We start from the raw sequence: 21,953 nt of genomic DNA on the forward strand, positions 1-21,953 counted from the left end.
GGCAGCCAATGGAGAGATTGGCAGAGGGGTATAGCAACTATTTGGAACACGCTCCTATATATCACCAGCAGGTAATTATTTGGTAGTCGTCTGTTGTTCATGCTCAAATAGGTTTTTTTCTACATTTTCTTCTATTTTTTGGTTTCTTTATCTATATTTGTTTCACATTCTTTTTTCATCACTGAGTATATGTGTCTTTTTGACACACTATTTCACATTTTATTCACATGTCCACTTATGCCCAGGTGTTGGGCTCTAGTATTCCCCAATATCATATAGTATAACTATTCACAGTTTACTCAATTTACTTTTAGATATGGAGTCCACTCACACCACTATTTGAACTCTTGCTCTCTTTTTTTTCCTTGGGGATTATGTTTGTGCGCCCGATCCTTCCCTTGCGGATTCCTTCCACAGTTCCCGGAACAGACATCTTGGGCAGCCCTTGACTCCTTGTCTCACATGTTCCAGATTAATTACTATGTAAGTACTTTTAGAGATGAGTAACTCTCTCCCTCTTTTTGTACACATCCTCCCCGGTGAGGGGTATTACATTGGATTATACTGGTCTACTTTTTTTTATAAATCTTTGTGCACCCGCCCCTGAAGAGTGTTATTATCCACGAAATGCGTTGGGCTAATTTGGATACACCTTATCTCCTGCAAACGGTTTTACTCATTACATCAATCTAAGTTCACCATTTTATTGTGTATTTTTTAGTGTTTTTATTACATCTAGGATTATAGTTCCACATCACACCATTTATATGGTCTGCAATATGTGATTGACAAGTTTATTCATTGCTGTATGTATCCATGTTTTCTATTGTTTTAATAAAAAAAGTTTTTCAGCATCACCTTTTAGCCATGTTTGCTCACCTCATTCAAAGTCCCAAACGCCTTCTTCTCTTTATAGCCCCGAATCTGGGGCCCATAGCCCCGAGTCTCTTACCATAGGGTGACCAGACATCCCCGGTTTCCAGGGACAGTCCCCAGACTGAGGACACTGTCCCCGGATTGCAGGGTGGGTGCTGAGGCAGATGGGGGGGCAGTCTGCCCTGGGTACCACACACTAGCGGGTGTAAGGCCGGCGTTGCCCTCTGTGTCAGCTTTAATTTGAATCACTGGTTGCATGCTGTCACATAAAGTCCCGCCTCCTGGTATGGCTCCTTTGACAGACAGCACACGTCCAATGCCGGGACATGTGATGCCTACCATAGGTGGTAGCCGATCCAGGAGGTGGGACTTATGTGACGACGGGCACCCGGCGTTTCAAATTAAAGCTGACACAGCAGGCGATGCCGGCCTGTGTGATGATCTGGCCAGCTCTCCTCTTTGATCCCTGAGATGTGGACACAGGTGAGGCTGCATTGCTGGGCAATGGTGAGGCTGCATTCCTGGGCACTGGTGAGGCTTCATTCCTGGGCACTGGTGAGGCTGCATTCCTGGGCACAGGTGAGGCTGAGATGTTGGCACAATTGAGGCTGCATTCCTGGGCACTGGTGGGGCTGAGATGTGGGCAAAGGTGAGGCTGCATTACTGGGCACTGGTGAGGCTGCATTCCTGGGCACTGGTGAGGCCGAGATGTGGGCATGGGTGAGGCTGCATTCCCGGGCACTGGTGAGGCTGAGATGTGGGCACAGGTGAGGCTAACTAGGAGGGTGCTACACCTGCATACAGGTACTGGAGTTGTGTCTCCCTACACTGTATACATCAATAGAAACACACAGCCTGGGATGGCAAGGCACTCCCCTGCTCCTGGATAGGTGGGAGCCAGGTGCACTGTGAGTACACCATTCCAGTGACACTGATAATGCACCTGGCTTCCACCTACACACAGTGACAGCTGTCAATCAAAGCCAGTGATGAGGGAGCAGGAGGCAGTGGGCCAAGCCCTGCTCTAGGCGTTTGCAGGGGCGGCTGGTGACAGGATATTCACAGAGTAGGTCCTCCACTGTAATGTACAGGGGACACTGTGATATAAAGGGGACTGCGCTGTAAAGGGGCACTGTAATGATTACAGAGCCCCTTTACAGTGCAGTCCCCTTTATATCACAGTGCCCCTAGCAATCACAGCTCCAATCACTGTGCCCCTGCAATCATGCCCCCCCTTTTCTCTCTAATCACAGTGCCCCCTTTCTACTCTCTGCTAACTGTGCAGATCTCCAGTTCCTCCTGTCCCCTGCTCTCTTACATCAGAGTCCACAGAGCCCCCCTTACATCAGAGTCCACAGAGCCCCCCTTACATCAGAGTCCGCACAGCCTAAACTACTTTAGTAGTGAGAAATTAACATTCTGCACTCTCACGCCTCAGATCAGACCTAATTCCTGCAACTCCATACCTCAGATGAGCCCCAATTCCTGCACTTTCACCCCTCAGATCACTGTCCCCCTGCTAATCTGTTTCACCACTGTAGCCCTCTGCTCATCTGTCCCACCACTGTACCCCCCTGGAAATAGAAAAGTCCTGGATTGCCGCCCTCCATCAAATAAGCATCTTTATTTGGTATATAAAATCCAAAAACAAAGACAGGTAACAGAAGTGGACACAACGGGGATCAAATCGCTAACGCGTTTCACATCCAAAGATGCTTACTCATGCTATGAGTAAGCATCTTTGGATGTGAAACGCGTTAGAGATTTGATCCCCGTTGTGTCCACTTCTGTTACCTGTCTGCGTTTTTGGATTTTATATACCCAATAAAGATGCTTTTTTGATGGAGTGCGGCAATCCAGGACTTTTCTATTTCCATTATCTTGTGCATAGCCAGCACCCAACTCTGTTTAGTAGGACGGCAGCACCCTGAAAACACAGAGACTTATAGAGCGGCATTTCTTATCACTGTACCCCCCTGCTCATCTGCCCCACCAATGTACCCCGTTTCTCATCTGCCCCACCACTGTAACCCCCTGCACATCTGTCCCACCACTGTAACCCCCTGCACATCTGTCCCACCACTGTAACCCCCTGCACATCTGTCCCACCACTGTAACCCCCTGCTCATCTGCCCCACCAATGTTCCCCCTTTCTCATCTTCCCCACCACTGCACCTCCCTGCACATCTGCTCCACCGTCGTACCCCCATGCTCTTCTGTCTCACCGCTGAACCATCTTCTCATCTGTCCTAACACTGAACTTATCTGCTCATCTGCCCCACCACTGTAACCCCCTTTCTCATCTGCCCCACCACTGTACCTCCTGCACATCTGTCCCACCACTGTACCCCCTGCTCTTCTGCCCCACCACTGTAACCCCCTGCTCATGTGTTCCCCAATGTACCTCCTTTGTCCTCTGCACCCCTCTACACATCTGCCCCACCTCTGAACCCCCCTGCTCCTCTGCCCCAACACTGAACCCCCTTCTCATCCGGCCCAACACTGAACCCCCCTGCTCATCTATCCTACCACTGTAACCCCCTGCTCATCTGCCCCATCACTCTACCCCCCCCCCTGTTTTTTTGTCCCACCACTGAACCTCCTTCTCATCCCTCCCACCACTGTACCTCCTGCACATCTGCCCCAACAATGTACCTCCTTGCTCTTCTGTCCCACCACTGTAATCCCCATGCTCATCTGCCCCATCAATGTACCCCATTTTCTCATCTGCCCCACACCTGTACCTCCCTGCATATCTGCTCCACCACCCTATCCCCATGCTCTTCTGTCTCACTACTGAATCACCTTCTCTTCTGTCCTAACACTGAACCCATCTGTTCATCTGCCCCACCACTGTAACCCACTTTCTCATCTGCCCCACCACTGTACCTCCTGCACATCTGTCTCACCTCTGTACCCCACTGCTCTTCTGCCCCACCACTGTAACCCCCTGCTCATCTGTCCCACCAATACACCTCCTTTCACATCTGCCCCACTGCTCTAACCCCCCCTGCTTTTCTGTCCCACCGCTGAACCCCCTTCTCATCTGGCCCAACACTGAACCCCCTTCTCATCTGGCCCAACACTGAACCCCCCTGCTCATATGGCCCAAAAATGAACCCCCCTGCTCATATGGCCCAACAATGAACCCCCCTGCTCTTCTGTCCCACTGCTGAACCTCCTTCTCATCTCTTCCACCACTGTACCTCCCTGCACATCTTCCCCACCGCTGTACCCTCCTGCTCTACTGTTCCACCTCTGAACCCCTCCTGCTCATTTTCACCAGCGCTGTACCCTCCTCTCATCTATGATATGCAGAATGGTGAAAGGAAGCAGAGATGAGACACATCTACCTGTCCTGGCACACTCATCCTGCTGATCCAACTCTGGCATCCAGCCCACGTGCTTGTATATGATGTATGTGATGTCACATACAAGCATCTGGAGTGGATATGCAATGATGAGCTCAGTTCAGGGGCATTTTCTGTATGCAAGATCATAAGTTGGGCCCCCCAGCTGAGAAAAGGTGCAAAAGATGGGTGTGGTCTTCAATGTGCTGAATACTGGCTCCAGTTTAAAGGGACACGGAGTGCAGGTGTTCAGTAGTGACGCAAAGGATCAGGAATAATTTAAACAAAGTTCTCAGAAGCTCAACAGTAATGGGATCACAGGCGGTATTGGACTCCAGACATGCAATAAAGAACAAATTGAGACCTTTTGGATGAAATGTATTTATTGGTTTTCACAACATATATCTTTTAATATATAATTCATCATATTTTATCACTTTCAAATCTTATAAAATTATCAACTTCTTTAAAACCAACAAAACCCCAGCTCAGTCATTAAAGTGGTGTTCCAGCCGAAATTATACTTTTTAAATAAAAATACCCCTATAATACACAAGCTTAATGTATTCTAGTAAAGTTAGTCTGTAAACTAAGGTCTGTTTTGTTATTTTATAGCAGTAGTTTGTTATTTTATAAACTTACAGCAGGCCGTGGCCATCTTAAGTGTGGGCATCTGACGCCAGACTGTATTTCTTCCTGCATCTCATCCTTGCAGATCTCGCACATGCTCAGTACAGCACAAGCAGTGTAATAGGTTTCAGGTCAGGTTTCCATAGCAACGGCAGTGTCAGAGGAAGTTGCCGCCCCTTCCCAAAAGGCATTGCAAACAGGAAATTATGTGATGGGCCATGGCCAGGGAGGAGGAAGTGAAACATGAATACAGCAGATATACAGTAAGTGCTGAGAAATTTTTTTTTAAAAATATCCAATTCGTTTACAGTGCACAGTTTAGTGAGGGATGCTGAAGAGTTGTAAAAGTGGGTGGAACTCCACTTTAGGGCTCGAGCTGTAAAATTCATTAAATTTCAATAACTGTCCCTTTTCTAGACGAAAAGGACTTACCACATAAAAAGGCCGCGATCGGGGAGGGGTGGGTGGCGAGCTTCTCATTATCCTCTGGCGACTGGCAAAAATTCTCCACAGCTCTCCCTTTAAATAGGGATAATTAATTCAGCTTCTAGAAGCTTCCAAAGGGGCAGCTGACCTTTTTCCACCTATCACAGCTGACCCTTCCCAAGCCTCCAGAAGGTTCTTAACATGTGATCTCTCCTGACCTATCATAGGCCACCCATTGATTTAAAAAACTTCCCAACCGCCATGATCCCATTAGGGAAAGGGAGACTTAAGACAGGCATACCCCTTCTTTTCCCATTCCACAAACTGTCACCTGATTGTGGTTTTCATATCACAGTGAAATCCCTACTTTCTGAGATTGGTAGTGGCAACCAAGCGAGTCATCTCCCTCCAGATGGTGGGTGGGGCTAGCAGGACTGTGATTGGCATTAGCAGAGGCCAAAGCCAGTCCTTCTCCTGGAAACAGGGACCGCCCCCCTAGCAGAACTGCACCCAATCTCTTCCCCATCACAAAAGCTGACGATCGCAGCTACAGCAAAATTAGAGAACAAAGCAACGTTTCCCATCTTTTCCAATGTGTGGGGGCACAGTGCCTCCCCCCCAGTGCAGGTGCGGCGTGGGGAATTCTGAAATTGGAATGCATTAATGTCTCACTGACACTTCCCTGCGCTGCTCTGCTGATGGGGAGGGAGTCGAGTGCCGGCTAAAGAGGCTTTGTGTGCTGCTTGCGGCACTAGTGCCGGGGGTTGCCTACCCCTGATCTAGCACATACAGTATTTTTTGCATTAATCTATTTGCCAGTAAAGAAGCCAGCGCATTTTTAATTACTTTAAAAAAATAACGAGCAGTAAAAAAAATGCCCTGACTTTCCAACTGTATTTCTCTGTACTTTGTATAGATGGAAATGGAGAGAAGAAATTTGTGAAGGATCCCAGCTGGTTAATAACTGGTGTTCTATGTGTGGGAAGCACAGCACTGATCAGTCTATCTCCATCTAGTTAGAGAACAAATATAGCCTGGTACAGAACAGAAATAGATGGAAAGGCAGCTAGAATATACCTATTAACACTGATTTGTTAGCCCATCAACTGGTGTCATTGTCTGCTGAACATTTCCCAAAATAACAGGTTTAAGAAATGAAAGTGGGAATGTCTCCAAGCTTTCTTAAAGGAGTTGTAAAGGCAGAAGGTTTTTTTTTATCTTAATGCATTAAGATAAAAAACCTTCTGTGTGTAGCAGCCTCCCCAGCACCCCCCAATTACCTACCTGAGCCCCATCTCTCTCCAGCAATGTCCACGAGTGTCTAAGCCATCTGGGACACTCCTCCTGATTGGCTGAGAAATAGCAGCGGCACCATTGGCTCCTGCGGCTGTCAAAGTCAGTCAGCCAATCAGGGGAGAGAGTGGACGGGGCTCCGTGTCTGAATAGATATACGGAGTTCTGATGCGGCTCGGGTGCCCCCATAGAGCTGCTGGCTGTGGGGTCATGCAATAGGAGGGAGGGGCCAGGAGCAGCAAAGTGGGACCCAAGAAGAGGAGGATCTGGGCTGCTCTGTGCAAAACCAACTGCACTGAGGAGGTAAGTATAACATGTATGTTATTATTTTTTTTAAACGAGACTTTACAATCACTTTAATACTAGCCAAGCATTCCAGAGGGTGCAGTCTAACTAAGTCATACAATCGAACATAAATTGGAAATATAGCATGCCATTGATCTGCATTTCCCTTATAACCTATCTTTTTTTTTTTTATATCAATTTTTTTTTTTTTATAATTATGCATACAGACAGATAATATATCAAATAAGTTCATTAAATATCTGAAGTTATTACAGTGGAGTTCCACCCAAAAGTGGAACTTCCACTCATCAGATTCATCCCCCCTCCGGTGACACAGTTGGCACCTTTCAGGGGGGAGGGTGGTACAGATACCTGTATATTACAGGTATCTGTACCCACTTCCGGCATAGATAGCCGCAGAATCTGCGGTTATTTACGCCACTTCCTGCTCCCTCCCCGCTGCCTGCTGGGAAACACACGGGTCCCAGAGGCAGCAGGGACCATCCGTATTGCGCGGCGCGACTCGCACATGCGCAGTAGGGAACCGGGAAGTGAAGCCGCACGGCTTCACTTCCTGATTCCCTTACCGAAGATGGAGGCGGCAGCACCCGAGGACGGAGAGACGGTTTGGCCTCGGGTGCCGACATCGCGGGCGCCCTGGACAGGTAAGTGTCCATGTTTTAAAAGTCAGCAGCTGCAGTATTTGTAGCTGCTGACTTTTTAAAAAAAAATTTTCGGCGGCGCACCGCTTTAAATGATAAATAAGAAAAGGAAAGAAAAAAAACAAAACATAAACCATATACCGTATATACTCTAGTATAAGCCGAGTTTTTCAGCACATTTTTTTTGTGCTGAAAGTGCCCCGCTCAGCTTATACTCGAGTCACTGCCATCTGCCTACCTGATCAGCCTGTGTGATATGCTCAGACGGGATCCAACCAGTGTACAAAATCCGCGCCTCCTCCTTGTCCTCGTCCGTGATAGGGGAACATTCAGTTTCCCAGCAGTGAGTCATTGTTCAGTGTTACGCCTATCACGGACGTCCTCTTGTCCTCATCCCACGGACGAGGATGTCCGTGATAGGCGGAACACTGAACAATGACTGCTGGGAAACTGAGTGTTCAGCCTATCACGGATGAGGACGAGGAGGAGGCGAGGCTTTTGTACACTGGAATGGCCGCCATCTGACTGCATGACACGGGCTGATCAGGTAGGCAGATCGGCACACTGAGGCTGCAATGGACACAGAGAAGGGCTGCAATGGACACAGAGAAGGGCTGCAATGGACACAGGGAAGGCCTGCAATGGACACAGGGAAGGCCTGCAATGGACACAGGGAAGGCCTGCAATGGACACAGGGAAGGCCTGCAATGGACACAGGGAAGGCCTGCAATGGACACAGGGAGGCTGAAATGGACACAGAGAGGTATGCAATGGACACGGGGGAGGTATGCAATGGACACGGGGAAGGCCTGCAATGGACACGGGGAAGGCCTGCAATGGACACAGGGGGTATGCAATGGACACAGGGAGGTATGCAATGGACACAGGGAAGGCCTGCAATGGACACAGGGAAGGCCTGCAATGGACACAGGGAAGGCCTGCAATGGACACAGGGAAGGCCTGCAATGGACACAGGGAGGTATGCAATGGACACAGGGAGGCTGCAATGGAAACAGGGAAGGTACGCAATGGACACAGGGAGGCTGCAATGGACACAGGGAAGGTACGCAATGGACACAGGGAGGCATGCAGCTGCAGATGGGCATTGTTGACCCTCTTTTCCACTTACAGTAGCTTCTGCATTTCTCACCCTCGGCTTATACTCGAGTCAATAAGTTTTCCCAGTTTTTTGTGGTAAATTAGGGCCTCGGCTTATACTCGAGTATATACGGTAACCCATCTTTAAAAAAGAATAACGGCTCTATATCTGAGAAATGAGACTATTTGTAGAAATGTGGCTGTGGCAGAAAATGTTCTACTCTCTTCTCTGTAATGATTCTAATAAGATTTTTATGCAGAAGCTGGAAGAGGGCTAATGGTGGTGTCCCCAGTAGTGAAATCTCCAGAGGAATCAGGACATGCAACCCACAGTTGGACGTTACAGAAGGACCAGAGATTTCCCGGTTGCAGCATGGCAGCATTAAAATGTGGCTAAGGGTTAAATACTGTCTTCTTCCACCAAAGATTTTAAAAAAAGTATGGGTAGAATTCCACTTTGGATTTCCGGACTGCCCACTGGAGTTCCTGCTGACATTTACACTGCAGTCATTCTAGCAAATGCCTCACTTGCCAATTCAGCTCTGACCACATGATCTGTTTTTTCTCTGCTGGGATGAAGACCTCATAGGGTGCACCAAAGGCAATCAGCAGAATTTCTAGCCTACCCAATGAATGGATAATCTAGCTTATTAACCCAATGAATTAATGATATAGGTGTCAAGGGGTTATCTGTAGCATTTGTTTTAAATACATACTATATACATATTTATATACTATTCAATCACTGAGCACTTTCTTTTGTGAACATTCATTTTAGGAGTCCCTTTACACTCCTCCTGTCCTTAATGGTGCATAACACACGTTATTGTATTTTGTATGGTAAAGCATGTTGTATTAAGTTTAATTATTTATTTTAAATGACCACAGCAGGTGAAAAACCATCTCTTTGCCATTTTTGAATGCAGTGAATTACAATACATTGTGGGGAAATTATCATGTAATGTATTTGTGCAGAAAATGCCCTAAGGTAAAATACTTTCTGCCTTTCTAATCACTTTAGCACCCTGCTGCTGCATATACAGTACACGTCACTGTGTTGTCCTAGGGTGTGCTCCATTGGTGCCCCCAGATATTTGACCAAGCTTTCGCAGACAACTTTCGATCAAGTACGAACAAACGGGAATCTGCAGAATGGGCCCCCGATTACCTAATTACTGTGCAGCAAATCACAGTGAAGAATTGAAAGGGAGCCCCTCCTACTGGCCTCTGGCATTATGGCCCACTTAAAGGGCTGGCACCTTCCAGGAGCAGAGTTAATAAAACACAGCCAGCTTAAAACCTTTGCACTTTGTATGTGGTACAAGTATGTTTTTTTTTTTGCTGTTGTGGTGAATTGGAAGATCATTCAAAATGAATAGGCAGCTTTAAAATGATGTACAATAATCTACAAAATACCGCTTGTTATTGCATGTGTGGTGGACCCCCTTCCCTCCACATTACCACCTGCTGCTTCCAGTGTGCGCCAAGATACTTAAGTGGCCCTGTCACACTGGGGCGGATGGGCGTCGGCGGTAAAGCGGCGCTATTTTTAGCACCTCTTTACTGTCGATTTAGCGGCGCTAATCGGTCGCTAGCAAGCAATTTTAACCGAGCACACCGCTCCAGTGTGAAAGCCCTCTGCCTTTCACACTGGAGAGACAGGAGAGGCTCTTTACAGGCGCTATTTTTAGAGCTTCAGCACCTGTAAAGCGCTTCAGTGTGAAAGGGCTCTAAAGAGTTAAATCAGCTCTTTATTTATATATTGAGAGCGTATTTTAAAAGATTTTGAAGAAACTATAAACATTTTGACATACCTCTCCAATTTTTTTTTTTGAATACCCTGGAGGGGGTTAGGCCACCTTTTAGAGGTGGAGATCTACTTGAACAACATGAAAAAGATCAAAGATCAGTGTGGTTCGGCACCCTTTATAAAAAAAAAAAAAAAAAGTAATTAACTAGCAAGTAACTCAATAGCTAGCACCTAACTAAATAGTAGGGAAAACTTAGAAAAATATAATAAAACATGTCACGATAAAAATACAGAGTCAGTCAGTAGTTCAGTGGACAGTGTGTGGACAGTGCCAGTAGGGCAGAGAAGCTCAGCGAAGCTGGCCCCCCCTACAATCAGCACAAATAAAAACTCAAGTGTGTTTCTTTAGTGCTACGTTTGTGCTGTTTTGTGCCGTAAAAATTTACATTTGTGCTGCTTTTATTTTTAAGATATTAGCAATTGTTTTTTCCAGACCATGACATCACCTAGCCCCCCTACAACGTCCAAATGACACAAAACTGGTCTCGTTAGTGCTACGTTTGTGCTGTTTTGTGCTGCTAAAAATTCCGTTCTATCTTTTATTGTTTTTGCGTTATTAATGATTTATTAAAGGTCACCAAAGGTCACTCAGCCCCCCTACAACGCCCAAATGACACAAAACTGGTCTTGTTGGTTAGTGCTACGTTTGTGCTGTTTTGTGCTGCTAAAAATTCCAGGGCAAGGCTGCGTATCAATGGCACTATGTCATCAGCTTTCCCGTTATCCCGGGGAACTAGACAAGGCTGCCCTCTATCCCCGTTGCTGTTTGCATTGGCGGTGGAACCATTGGCCGCCGCAGTTAGACAGTCTTCGGGGATAGAGGGATTCCGACGTGCAGGAAGAGAGGACAAAATATCCTTATATGCAGATGATGCCTTAATCTTTCTGAGCGACCCCACAAAAGCCTTAGAGGAACTCATGGCACTTGTATCTGCATTTGGACAGTTTTCTGGGTTTCGCATCAACTGGGAGAAGTCGGTATTGATGCCACTATATAAAGCCAAAATTTCATTACCAGACTGTGCAAAACAAATTCAAATAAAACATAAAATTAAGTATTTAGGGATCCAGGTAATTCGAAAAGTGGGGGACTATGTGGACCTTAACCTTAGACCACTATTGACTAGGCTTAAAGATAAATGTCGGACCTGGTGCAAACTCCCACTAACTGTGATTGGCAGAGCCAATCTTATAAAGATGATTTGGGCCCCACAATTATTGTACATTTTTTCATAATTGCCCGATGTGGATAGCCGCATTTTGGTTTAAAAGGCTAGAATCGCTCTTTCGCGAACTCATTTGGAAGAAAAAATATGCACGTATTAAATTAACAACCTTAATGCTGGCTAAAGATGAAGGGGGACTCTCTATCCCACATCCAAAAAATTATTTTTTGGCTTCACAAACCCAGCAATTTTTTGGCTGGACAGAGGTAGATGAGAATGATCCCATACAGGGGTTATTACTTCCATTGGGTAAGGGATATTCACTGATGTCCCTACTAGAGACAAAAACCTTTCAAAAAGATAAGAAATTCATGACAGGTGAGCTATTCAGTAAGGTATGGCTAGCAATAAAAAAGATTACTAACATTACAGGTTATACTTCCTATACACCAATATGGAATAACGCAAATTATGAGGAAGTGCAGAGATTGGAGGGATTTGGGCTTTGGCAAACTCAGGGGCTGAGATATGTGGAACAACTGTTTTGGAACGATAAGATAAAATCATTTGCGCAAATATCTGAGGAATTAGGGATTCCAAGACAGAGGTTCTTTCAGTATCTCCAGCTTAGACATGCTTTTCATGTCCAGGCCCGTACATCTGTATTTAAGCTTAATGTCTCTAAAATAACAATATTGTTGAAGAAAAGGGATCAAAAGAAGGGACTTATCTCTGAAATATATGAGATATTGCAGTGTAAATTTAAGGAAACGGTAGTGGTGCCGGCCAGGGCGCAGTGGGAACGAGACCTGGGAGCACTGACTGACGCTCAGTGGTCGGAGGGCTTGTCTGCGATCCCAAAGGTATCTCTGTCAGCTACTCAAAAATTAACACAACTTTTTATTACACATAGATCATACTATACCCCCGAAAAACTATTTAAATGGAAACGCAGGGAATCCCCCTTATGCCCCCGATGCAGTGGTGCACCGGCTAATCTAATGCACATGTTGTGGAAATGCCCCAAACTCCATCGTTACTGGCAGGATATAATTAAAAACATAAATAGCGCATTGGGTATAGAAATTTCACTAGATCCAAATTTATGTTTATTAAATATAGTGGAGGAAGAAAATATTTCAAAACATACCCATACCGCAATGACGAGAGGCTTGTTTCAGGCACGAAAGCTAATTGCTCAGAAGTGGATATCCATATACCCCCCAACGGTGGAAGAATGGAGAACACAAATAAAAGAAACCATAATAAAGGAGGAATTTATTTATACACATAGAGGGAGCCAAGATAAATTTGACGCTATCTGGAAAAGCTGGGTAGAGGCCTGGGACAATGAAAATAAAAGATGAATCAATATGGGAGAGGGACAATGTTGGGTCTGGGTAGAGGATGGAAGGATGGGGGGGGGGCTTTTGGGGTCGCGGGGGGGGGGGGAGAGATACAGCAGGTGGGAGGAAATCTATTTTTGTTGTTGCTGAGTTTTGCCCCCTTCTTTTTTTTTATTTATTTATTTATTTTTTAATTCTATTTATTTATTTATTTTTGGGGCGGGTGAATGTTAGAAGTAAGATTATGTATCTGGAATAAAATGTATGGAGAAATGTATAACTTGTACTGCTATGAAAAGAATAAAAAAAGTACTGAATAAAAAAAAAGTTATAACAGTTTGTTTTTTTTACAAACCCCACTCACTTTGCCCACCCTACAATCAGCACAAATAAAAACTCAAGTGTGTTTCTTTAGCGCTACATTTGTGCTGTTTTGTGCTGCTAAAATTTCCGTTCTACCTTTTATCGTTTTTGCGTTATTAATGATTTATTAAAGGTCACCAAAAGTCAGTCAGCCCCCCTACAACACCCAAATGACACAAAACTGGTCTCGTTGGTTAGTGCTACGTTTGTGCTGCTAAAATTTTTATTTGTGCTGTTATGGTTTTTAAGTTATAACAGATTTTTCTTTTTTCAAACCCCACTCACTTTACCCCCCCCCCCCCCCCCTACAATCAGCAGAAATAAAAACTCAAGTGTGTTTCTTTAGTGCTACTGTTTTGTGCTGTTTAAATTTATAATCTATCTTTTATCGTTTTTGCTTTATTAACCACTTCCCGACCGCCGCACGACTATGTACGTCCTAATTTTGAACGGGGATATCGTTGTTATGGCAGCAGCTAGCTGCCATAACCCCGGTATCCCCGTTTTCGTGCGGCGGCCGGCTTTCAGATAAAAGTGGTCCCTGTGGCGGATTCGCCGCGAGATCACTTTTATCGGTGGCGGGAGAGGGCCCCCCCCTCCCGCCGCGATCCGGTGCCCTCCGCCGCTTACTGGAGCCGTCGGTAGCGGCGGAGGCAATCGCGTCCTGTTCTCTGGTGTGTCTGGAGACGAGTGAGGCCAAGATGGCGCTCACTCGTCTCCATGACACTGCTGGGCGGAAGCGACGTCAAAACGTCACTTCCGTCCACGCCTCTTAAAGGCATATTTTTTCAAATGTCATTTTTTTAAATGACTTTTTTTTTTTTTTATTGCATTTTAGTGTAAATATGAGATCTGAGGTCTTTTTGACCCCAGATCTCATATTTAAGAGGTCCTGCCATGCTTTTTTCTATTACAAGGGATGTTTACATTCCTTGTAATAGGAATAAAAGTGACACAATTTTTTATTTTTTTAAACAGTGTAAAAATTAATAAAATATTGTAAAATAAATAATAAAAAAAAATTTTTTAAAACCCCCCTGTCCCGACGAGCTCGCGCGCAGAAGCGAACGCATATGCGAGTAGCGCCCGCATATGAAAACGGTGGTCAAACCACACATGTGAGGTATCACAGCGACCGGTAGAGCGAGAGCAATAATTCTAGCCCTAGACCTCCTCTGTAGCACAAAATATGCAACCTGTAGAATTTTTTAAACGTCGCCTATGGAGATTTTTGAGGGTAAAAGTTTGACGCCATTCCACAAGCGGCTGCAATTTTCAAGTATGACATGTTGGGTATCAATTTACTTGGCGTAACATTATATTTCACAATATAAAAAAAAATTGGGATAACTTTACTGTTGTTTTATTTTTTTATTCAAAAAAGTGAATTTTTTCCAAAAAAAGTGCGCTTATAAGACCGCTGCGCAAATACGGTGCAAAAAAAAGTATTGCAATGACCGCCATTGTATTCTCTAGGGTGTTAGAAGAAAAACCATATATAATGTTTGGGGGTTCTAAGTAATTTTCTAGCAGAAAAACCTGTTTTAAACATGTAAACACCTAAAATCCAAAACGAGGCTGGTCCTTAAGTGGTTAATGATTTTTTTTTAAAGGTCACCAAAGGTCACTCAGCCCCCCTACTACACCCAAATGACACAAAATGGTCTCGTTGGTTAGTGCCTCATTTGTGCTGGTTTGTGCTGCTAAAATTTTTATTTGGGCTGTTATGGTTTTTTAGTTATAACGGCTTGTTTTTATATTTGTGCTTTTTTGTGTCATAAAAATAAAAATTTGTGCTGCTTTTATTTTTAAGATAATAGCAATTTGTTTTTTCCAGATGATGACATCACCCCGGTCTCCTGTCAGGTACCTGGTTAGTGAGCTCCTGGTTAGAAAGCAGCCATGGGAGCACAGTGCGGTATGAGTGCCTGTAATCAGTCCAGTAGACTGCGTTGTGGCAGCAGTCAGCAGGTGGATGTGGTGGCAGAACCAGCTGGTGGCAGATGAGCTGGCACTGAGCTTGGCTGGTGGCAGACTGTGGGTAAGCAGTTGGAAGCAGGAGACAGATGAGACCTTGCTGGGCTGAAGAGCTGTAGCAGGCTGGATGAGCAGGATGCAGGGTCAGATGAGCCGGGTCCATAATGGTCAGGCAGATCAGGCATAGACGGCACACAAGCCAAGTCAGCAACAGGAGGTAGATCAGGCAAGAAGAGAAGGCAGAAGCAGAATCCAGTCAAACGGAGGGCAGAAGTAAGCTGGGTTAGGATCAGAGGTCAAACACAGGAATCAGGAATGAACACACAGAAGCGGCACACCAAATTGCAGCCTGTTTAAATAGTCTGTCTGGTGCCAGCATTGGTGACAGGCTCACGCTCATCTGCCCAGCCAGTTGCCAGTCTGCGCATGCGCATATGTATGTACAGGGAAACATCATTTGTGCTATGCAAAAGCCTTCTCTGATATCCCCTACAACAGCCAAACAAAATGAAAACGGGCTGGTTGGTTAGTGCCACGTTTGTGTTGGTTTGTGTCTATTTACTTTCCATTCTATCTCCTTTATAAAATATAAATCTCCTCCAAATATAAAAACAAGCTGTTATAACTAAAAAACCATAAAAGCACAAATAAAAATGTGAGCAGCGCAAACCAGCACAAATGAGGCACTAACCAACGAGACCAGTTTTGTGTCATTTGGGTGTTGTAGGGGGGCTGACTGACTTTTGGTGACCTTTAATAAATAATTAATAACGCGAAAACGATAAAAGATAGAACGGAAATTTTAGCAGCACAAAACAACACAAACATAGCACTAACCAACGAGACCAGTTTTGTGTCATTTGGGCATTATAGGGGGGCTGAGTGACCTATGGTGACCTTTAATAAATCATTAATAACGCAAAAACGATAATAGATAGAATGGAAATGTTAGCAGCACAAAACAGCACAAACATAGCACTAACCAACGAGACCAGTTTTGTGTCATTTGGGCGTTGTAGGGGGGCTGACTGACCTTTGGTGACCTTTAATAAACCATTAATAACGCAAAAACGATAAAAGATAGAACGGACATTTTAGCAGCACAAAAAGGTAGCACTAATCAATGAGACCAGTTTTGTGTCATTTGGGTGTTGTAGGGGGGCTAAGTGACCTTAGGTGACCTTTAATAAATCATTAATAACGCAAAAACGATAAAAGGTAGAATGGAAATTTTAGCAGCACAAAACAGCACAAATGTAGCACTAAAGAAACACACTTGAGTTTTTATTTGTGCTGATTGTAGGGTGGGCAAAGTGAGTGGGGTTTGAAAAAAAAAAAAAACTGTTATAAACTTAAAAACCATAACAGCACAAATAAAAATTTTAGCAGCACAAAGCAGCACAAACGTAGCACTAACCAACGAGACCAGTTTCGTGTCATTTGGGCGTTGTAGGGGGGCTGACTGACCTTTGGTGACCTTTAATAAATCATTAATATCGCAAAAACGATAAAAGATAGAATGGAATTTTTAGCAGCACAAAACAGCACAAACATAGCACTAACCAACAAGACCAGTTTTGTGTCATTTGGGTGTTGTAGGGGGGCTGAGTGACCTTTGGTGACCTTTAATAAATCATTAATAACGCAAAAACAATAAAAGATAGAACGGAATTTTTAGCAGCACAAAACAGCACAAACATAGCACTAACCAACAAGACCAGTTTTGTGTCATTTGGGTGTTGTAGGGGGGCTGAGTGACCTTTGGTGACCTTTAATAAATCATTAATAACGCAAAAACAATAAAAGATAGAACGGAATTTTTAGCAGCACAAAACAGCACAAACGTAGCACTAACCAACAAGACCAGTTTTGTGTCATTTGGACGTTGTAGGGGGGCTAGGTGATGTCATGGTCTGGAAAAAACAATTGCTAATATCTTAAAAATAAAAGCAGCACAAATGTAATTTTTTACGGCACAAAACAGCACAAACGTAGCACTAAAGAAACACACTTGAGTTTTTATTTGTGCTGATTGTAGGGGGGCCAGCTTCGCTGAGCTGGGCAGAGGACAGGGTCGGTAGGAGCAGCAGATGCTGTCAGTCGTTTTTTTTATTTTTGTTCTTTTTTTTTTTTTTACAGTCTTTTTTTAACATTTTGTTTAGTTAAATTTTATTTTATTTTTTTATTCTTTTAGGAGCCCTGTTGGGGGCTTTGGTTAAATATCAGAGATCTAAGCAAACCTCTGATGTCTCACTTTTGAGACAGAGAAAGGGACTGAGGACAGAGATTAACCAGTCCTTTTATCTGCAGCCTCAACTGCACTGGAGAGTGAAAGAATGGGAAGCGCTCTGTGCCGAGCAGGCTTCCTGTTCATTCACAAACTGAAGCACAGTTTACTATGCTTCAGTTATGAATGGACACAGGAGCAACTGGTGCCAATTACAATGTTCATTCAGAAAAGGAAGGGGCCGGTAAATGACATATTTACATGTCCCCTCCTCCCCTGCTCTCCATCCTGAAACATACCCCACACTCTCAGCAGCTGCAGGAGGAAAATGGAGGGGACCGGCTCCTATAGATGCCACCCCCGTGGTGCATAGGAGTGAATGAAATTACAGAAAAAAAAAAAAGAGTAAAAAAGTGCCCCTTGCTTTAAAAGCACAGGCACTGCCTGCCAGAATCAATACTTTTTGCATGCTGAAATATGGCATTTTACGGTGCAGGTAGCGTGACCCTTCCCTTAGAGCCCTTGCACACTGGGGCGGGGGGCGGCGTCGGCGGTAAAACGCCGCTATTATTAGCGGCGTTTTACCGTCGGTATGCGGCCGCTAGCGGGGGCGGTTTTACCCCCCCGCTAGCGGCCGAGAAAGGGTTAAATACCACCGCAAAGCGCCTCTGCAGAGGCGCTTTGTCGGCGGTATAGCCGCGCCGTCCCATTGATTTCAATGGGCAGGAGTGGTAAAGGAGCGGTATACACACCGCTCCTTCACCGCTCCGAAGATGCTGCTAGCAGGACTTTTTTTACCGTCCTGCCAGCGCATCGCTCCAGTGTGCAAGCCCTCAGGGCTTGCACACTGGAATGAAAGTAGCGGCACTTTCGGGGCGGTTTGCAGGCGCTATTATTAGCGCAATAGCGCCTGCAAACCGCCCCAGTGTGCAAGGGCTCTTAGTGTTTCAATCACTTTGCAATATAGAAACAGCATTCATTCAGATCTATCCAGTCCACGGCAGTGTGCTAAAGCAGGTTTGTTAATGTGCATTATGTTGCGGTAGCCTATTCATTTGAATGAGCTACCAACACAACACAGTGGAAATAAAGTCATACAATGCTCTCAGATGCACAACACATGGTAATGTAGTACTGCGCATTGTGGTACCTTACTACACAGATGGGTCTCTTTAGTGCTATTCAATATGATTGGCACTGCGAGGAACCAACATGTGCATTGGTACAACACATATGAAGGCAGTCTTAGGGAAGAGGAGGGGTTTACAAAGTGTACAAGTCCTTGGCATTGAGAATTCCGAATGAGATGCTAAGCTTTCAGCCAAAAAGGCTTTTCCCTAGTGTGTGCTATGCTTTTTTTTTTTTATATACCTTTTGTTCAATGGCTTGTAGCTAGTCATGTGATGCCCTATATGCACTGTTATACAAGCTGTACACTCACTACTTTACATTGTAGCAAAGTGTCATTTCTTCAGTGTTGTCACATGAAAAGATATAATAAAATATTGACAAAAACGTGAGGGGTGTACTCAGTTTCGTGAGATACTGTAAGGCCTCATGCACACGAGACGCTGTTAAACACGCATTCAGAGGCAGTTGGACACTTTTTTCAACTGCCCCTGAACTCTTTCAATGTTATCCTATGTGTCCATGTACACAGTCTCGTTTTTTGGCGTTTTTAGGCAGTTGTGTTTAACCTAGTTTTTCCAGAAGCAAAAAAATGGGTTCAGACGCAAAAGTTTTCCACGTTTCAGATGCCAAACGCGGCTAAACGCTGGTACCACGTTTACGTTTATAAATGTTTTTAAAGGAACCCTATTTTTTTGGACCAGAAAACACAGAAATATGATGGTAAACTGCAGCAGAGAATGACAATTTATGACCCAACTTTGGCACCCCATATCTTGGGGCCACTTAGTGCTATGAACCCCAAACAGAGTGGAACTGGCGCTACAACATATTAAAATTTGGGGTTCCTAGCACCAAGTGGCCCCGAGATACTGGGCCCCAAATCGGGTCACAAAATGTCAAGCACTTTTCTGCAGCAGAGAATTACATTTTGCAACCTGAATTTGGGGCCCCATATCTTGGGGCTACTTGGTGCTAGGAACCCCAAATGTGGTATGCAAACACAGTGGAACTGGCACTACAACATATCCAAATTTGGGGTTCCTAGCACCAAGTGGCCCCAAGATACGGGGCCCCAAAATCGGGTCACAAAATGTCAAGCACTTTTCTGCAGCACAGAATGACATTTTGCGACCTGACTTTGGGGCCCCGTATCTCAGGGCCACTTGGTGCTAGGAACCCCAATTGGATACATTGTAGTGTTAGTTCCACTGTGTTAGCACACCAAATTTGGGGTTCCTAGCACCAAGTGGCCCTGAAATACGGGGGCCCCAAAGTTGGGTCGCAAAATGTCATTCTCTGCTCTGCAGTCACTTCTAGACGCAAACGCGGTAAAACACCACTAAACGCAGCATGCAAATGCGGCAAAATGGGTGTTTCTAAACGCCGGTTTCAGCTTTTAAAAACATGTGTTCAGCAGAGTTTGCAACGGCGTCTCGTGTGCATGAGGCCTAACTGTGAAGTGGAAGGAAAATGATAAATGGTTTTTCAACTGAATGGCACAACTGCAAACCTACCAAGACATGACCATCCACCTAAACTGACAGGCTGGGCAAGGATAGCATTAATCAGAGAAGCAGTCAAGAGGCCCATGGTAACTCTTGAGGAGCTGTAGACATCCACAGCTCAGGTGGGAGAATCTGTCCACAGGACAACTATTAGTCGTGCACTCCACAAATCTGGCCTTTATGGAAGCGTGGCAAGAAGAAAGCCATTGTTGAAAGAAAGCCATAAGAAGTCCTGTTTGCAGTTTGCAAGAAGCCATGTGGGGGACACAGTAAAAACATGTGGAAAAAGGTGCTCTGGTCAGATGAGATCAAAATGGAACTTTTTGGGCTAAAAGCAAAATGTTATGTGTGGCAGAAAATGAACAATGCACATCACCCTAACCACACCATCCACAACGTGAAACATGGTGGCGGTGGTATCATGTTGTGGGGATGCTTTTCTTCAGCAGGGACAGGGAAGCTGGTCAGAGTTGATGGGAAGATGGATGGAGCCAAATACAGGGCAATCTTAGAAGAAAACCTGTAACGCGCCCCTTTCACATGTGCGGATCCGTATTCAGCCATCCGCTTGCTCAGCAGGGATCGCTCCGTTGATCCCCGCTGAGCCGGCGGATGACAAGTCCGTTTCTGCACACTGTGCAGAAATGGACCTGTCAGATCTCCACTCTCCTCTATAGGGGGGGGATCTGATGAAAACGGACCGCCCGTCTGTTTTCATCCGATCCGCCAGACAGATGGAAAATAGGGTTTCCATTCGTCTGGATTTTGCGGAGCGGATATCAGCAGACATGTCACTGCTGACATCCGTCGCTCCATAGAGATGTATGGAGCGACCGTTCAGATCCGCTGAAAAAGCTGACAGGCAGATCTGAACGGTCTGCACGTGTGAAAGGGCCCTTAGAGTCTGCAAAAGACTTGTGACTGGGGCAGAGGTTCACCTTCCAGCAGGACAACGTCCCTAAACATACAGCCAGAGCTACAATGGAATGGTTTAGATCAAAGCACAGGGCTTTTTTTCAGCGGAAACGCGGGGGAACGTAGTTCCGGCACCTCTTGGACTGCCTGTATGTAATGGCAAGGGGTGCTGGGGTGTGCTGCAGGGTATTAATGCTCACTGCTGGGGATCTATTTTTGCTGGTGGGGGACCCATTGTTGCTGGGGGAGGGGGTCAGTTGTTGCTGAAAGAGATCTACTGTTGGGGGAGGGGTCTATTGTTGATGACAGCCAGACAGACTAGTAAGGCTGGTTGTGCGGAGATCTGTTAATGCTGCCGGGAGTCTATTTTTGCTGGCGGGGAAATGTTGTCGTTGGTCCATTGTTGTTAGGGGGATCTATTGTTGCTGGCTGCAGGGGATCTATTTTACTGCTTTTCTTGATATCATTACCAAATTCCATACAAATTACTTAGCACCTCAAAATGATACTTGGTTCTATATTATCTAAAAGGGACGGTACTGGGAGGTGGGTAGGGGCAGAGGAAAGGGGGGACTCGGAAAGGGGGAGTTCCTGCACCTATTGTCTGAGAAAAAAAAAGCCCTGTCAAAGCATATTCATGTGTTAGAATGGCGCAGTCAAAGTCCAGACCTAAATCCAATTGAGAATCTGTGGAAAGACTTGAAAATAGCTGTTCACAGATGCTCTCCATCCAATCTGACAGAGCTTGAGCCATTTTGCAAATAACAATTGGCAAAAATTTCACTCTAGATGTGCAAAGCTGGTAGCGAAATACCCAAAAAGACTTGCAGCTGTAATTGCAGAAAAAGGTGGTCCTACAAAGTATTGACTCAAAAGGGACTGAATACAAAATG

This window comes from Aquarana catesbeiana, linkage group LG04 (assembly GCF_042186555.1).
Source record: "Aquarana catesbeiana isolate 2022-GZ linkage group LG04, ASM4218655v1, whole genome shotgun sequence".
Classification (NCBI taxonomy): domain Eukaryota; kingdom Metazoa; phylum Chordata; class Amphibia; order Anura; family Ranidae; genus Aquarana; species Aquarana catesbeiana.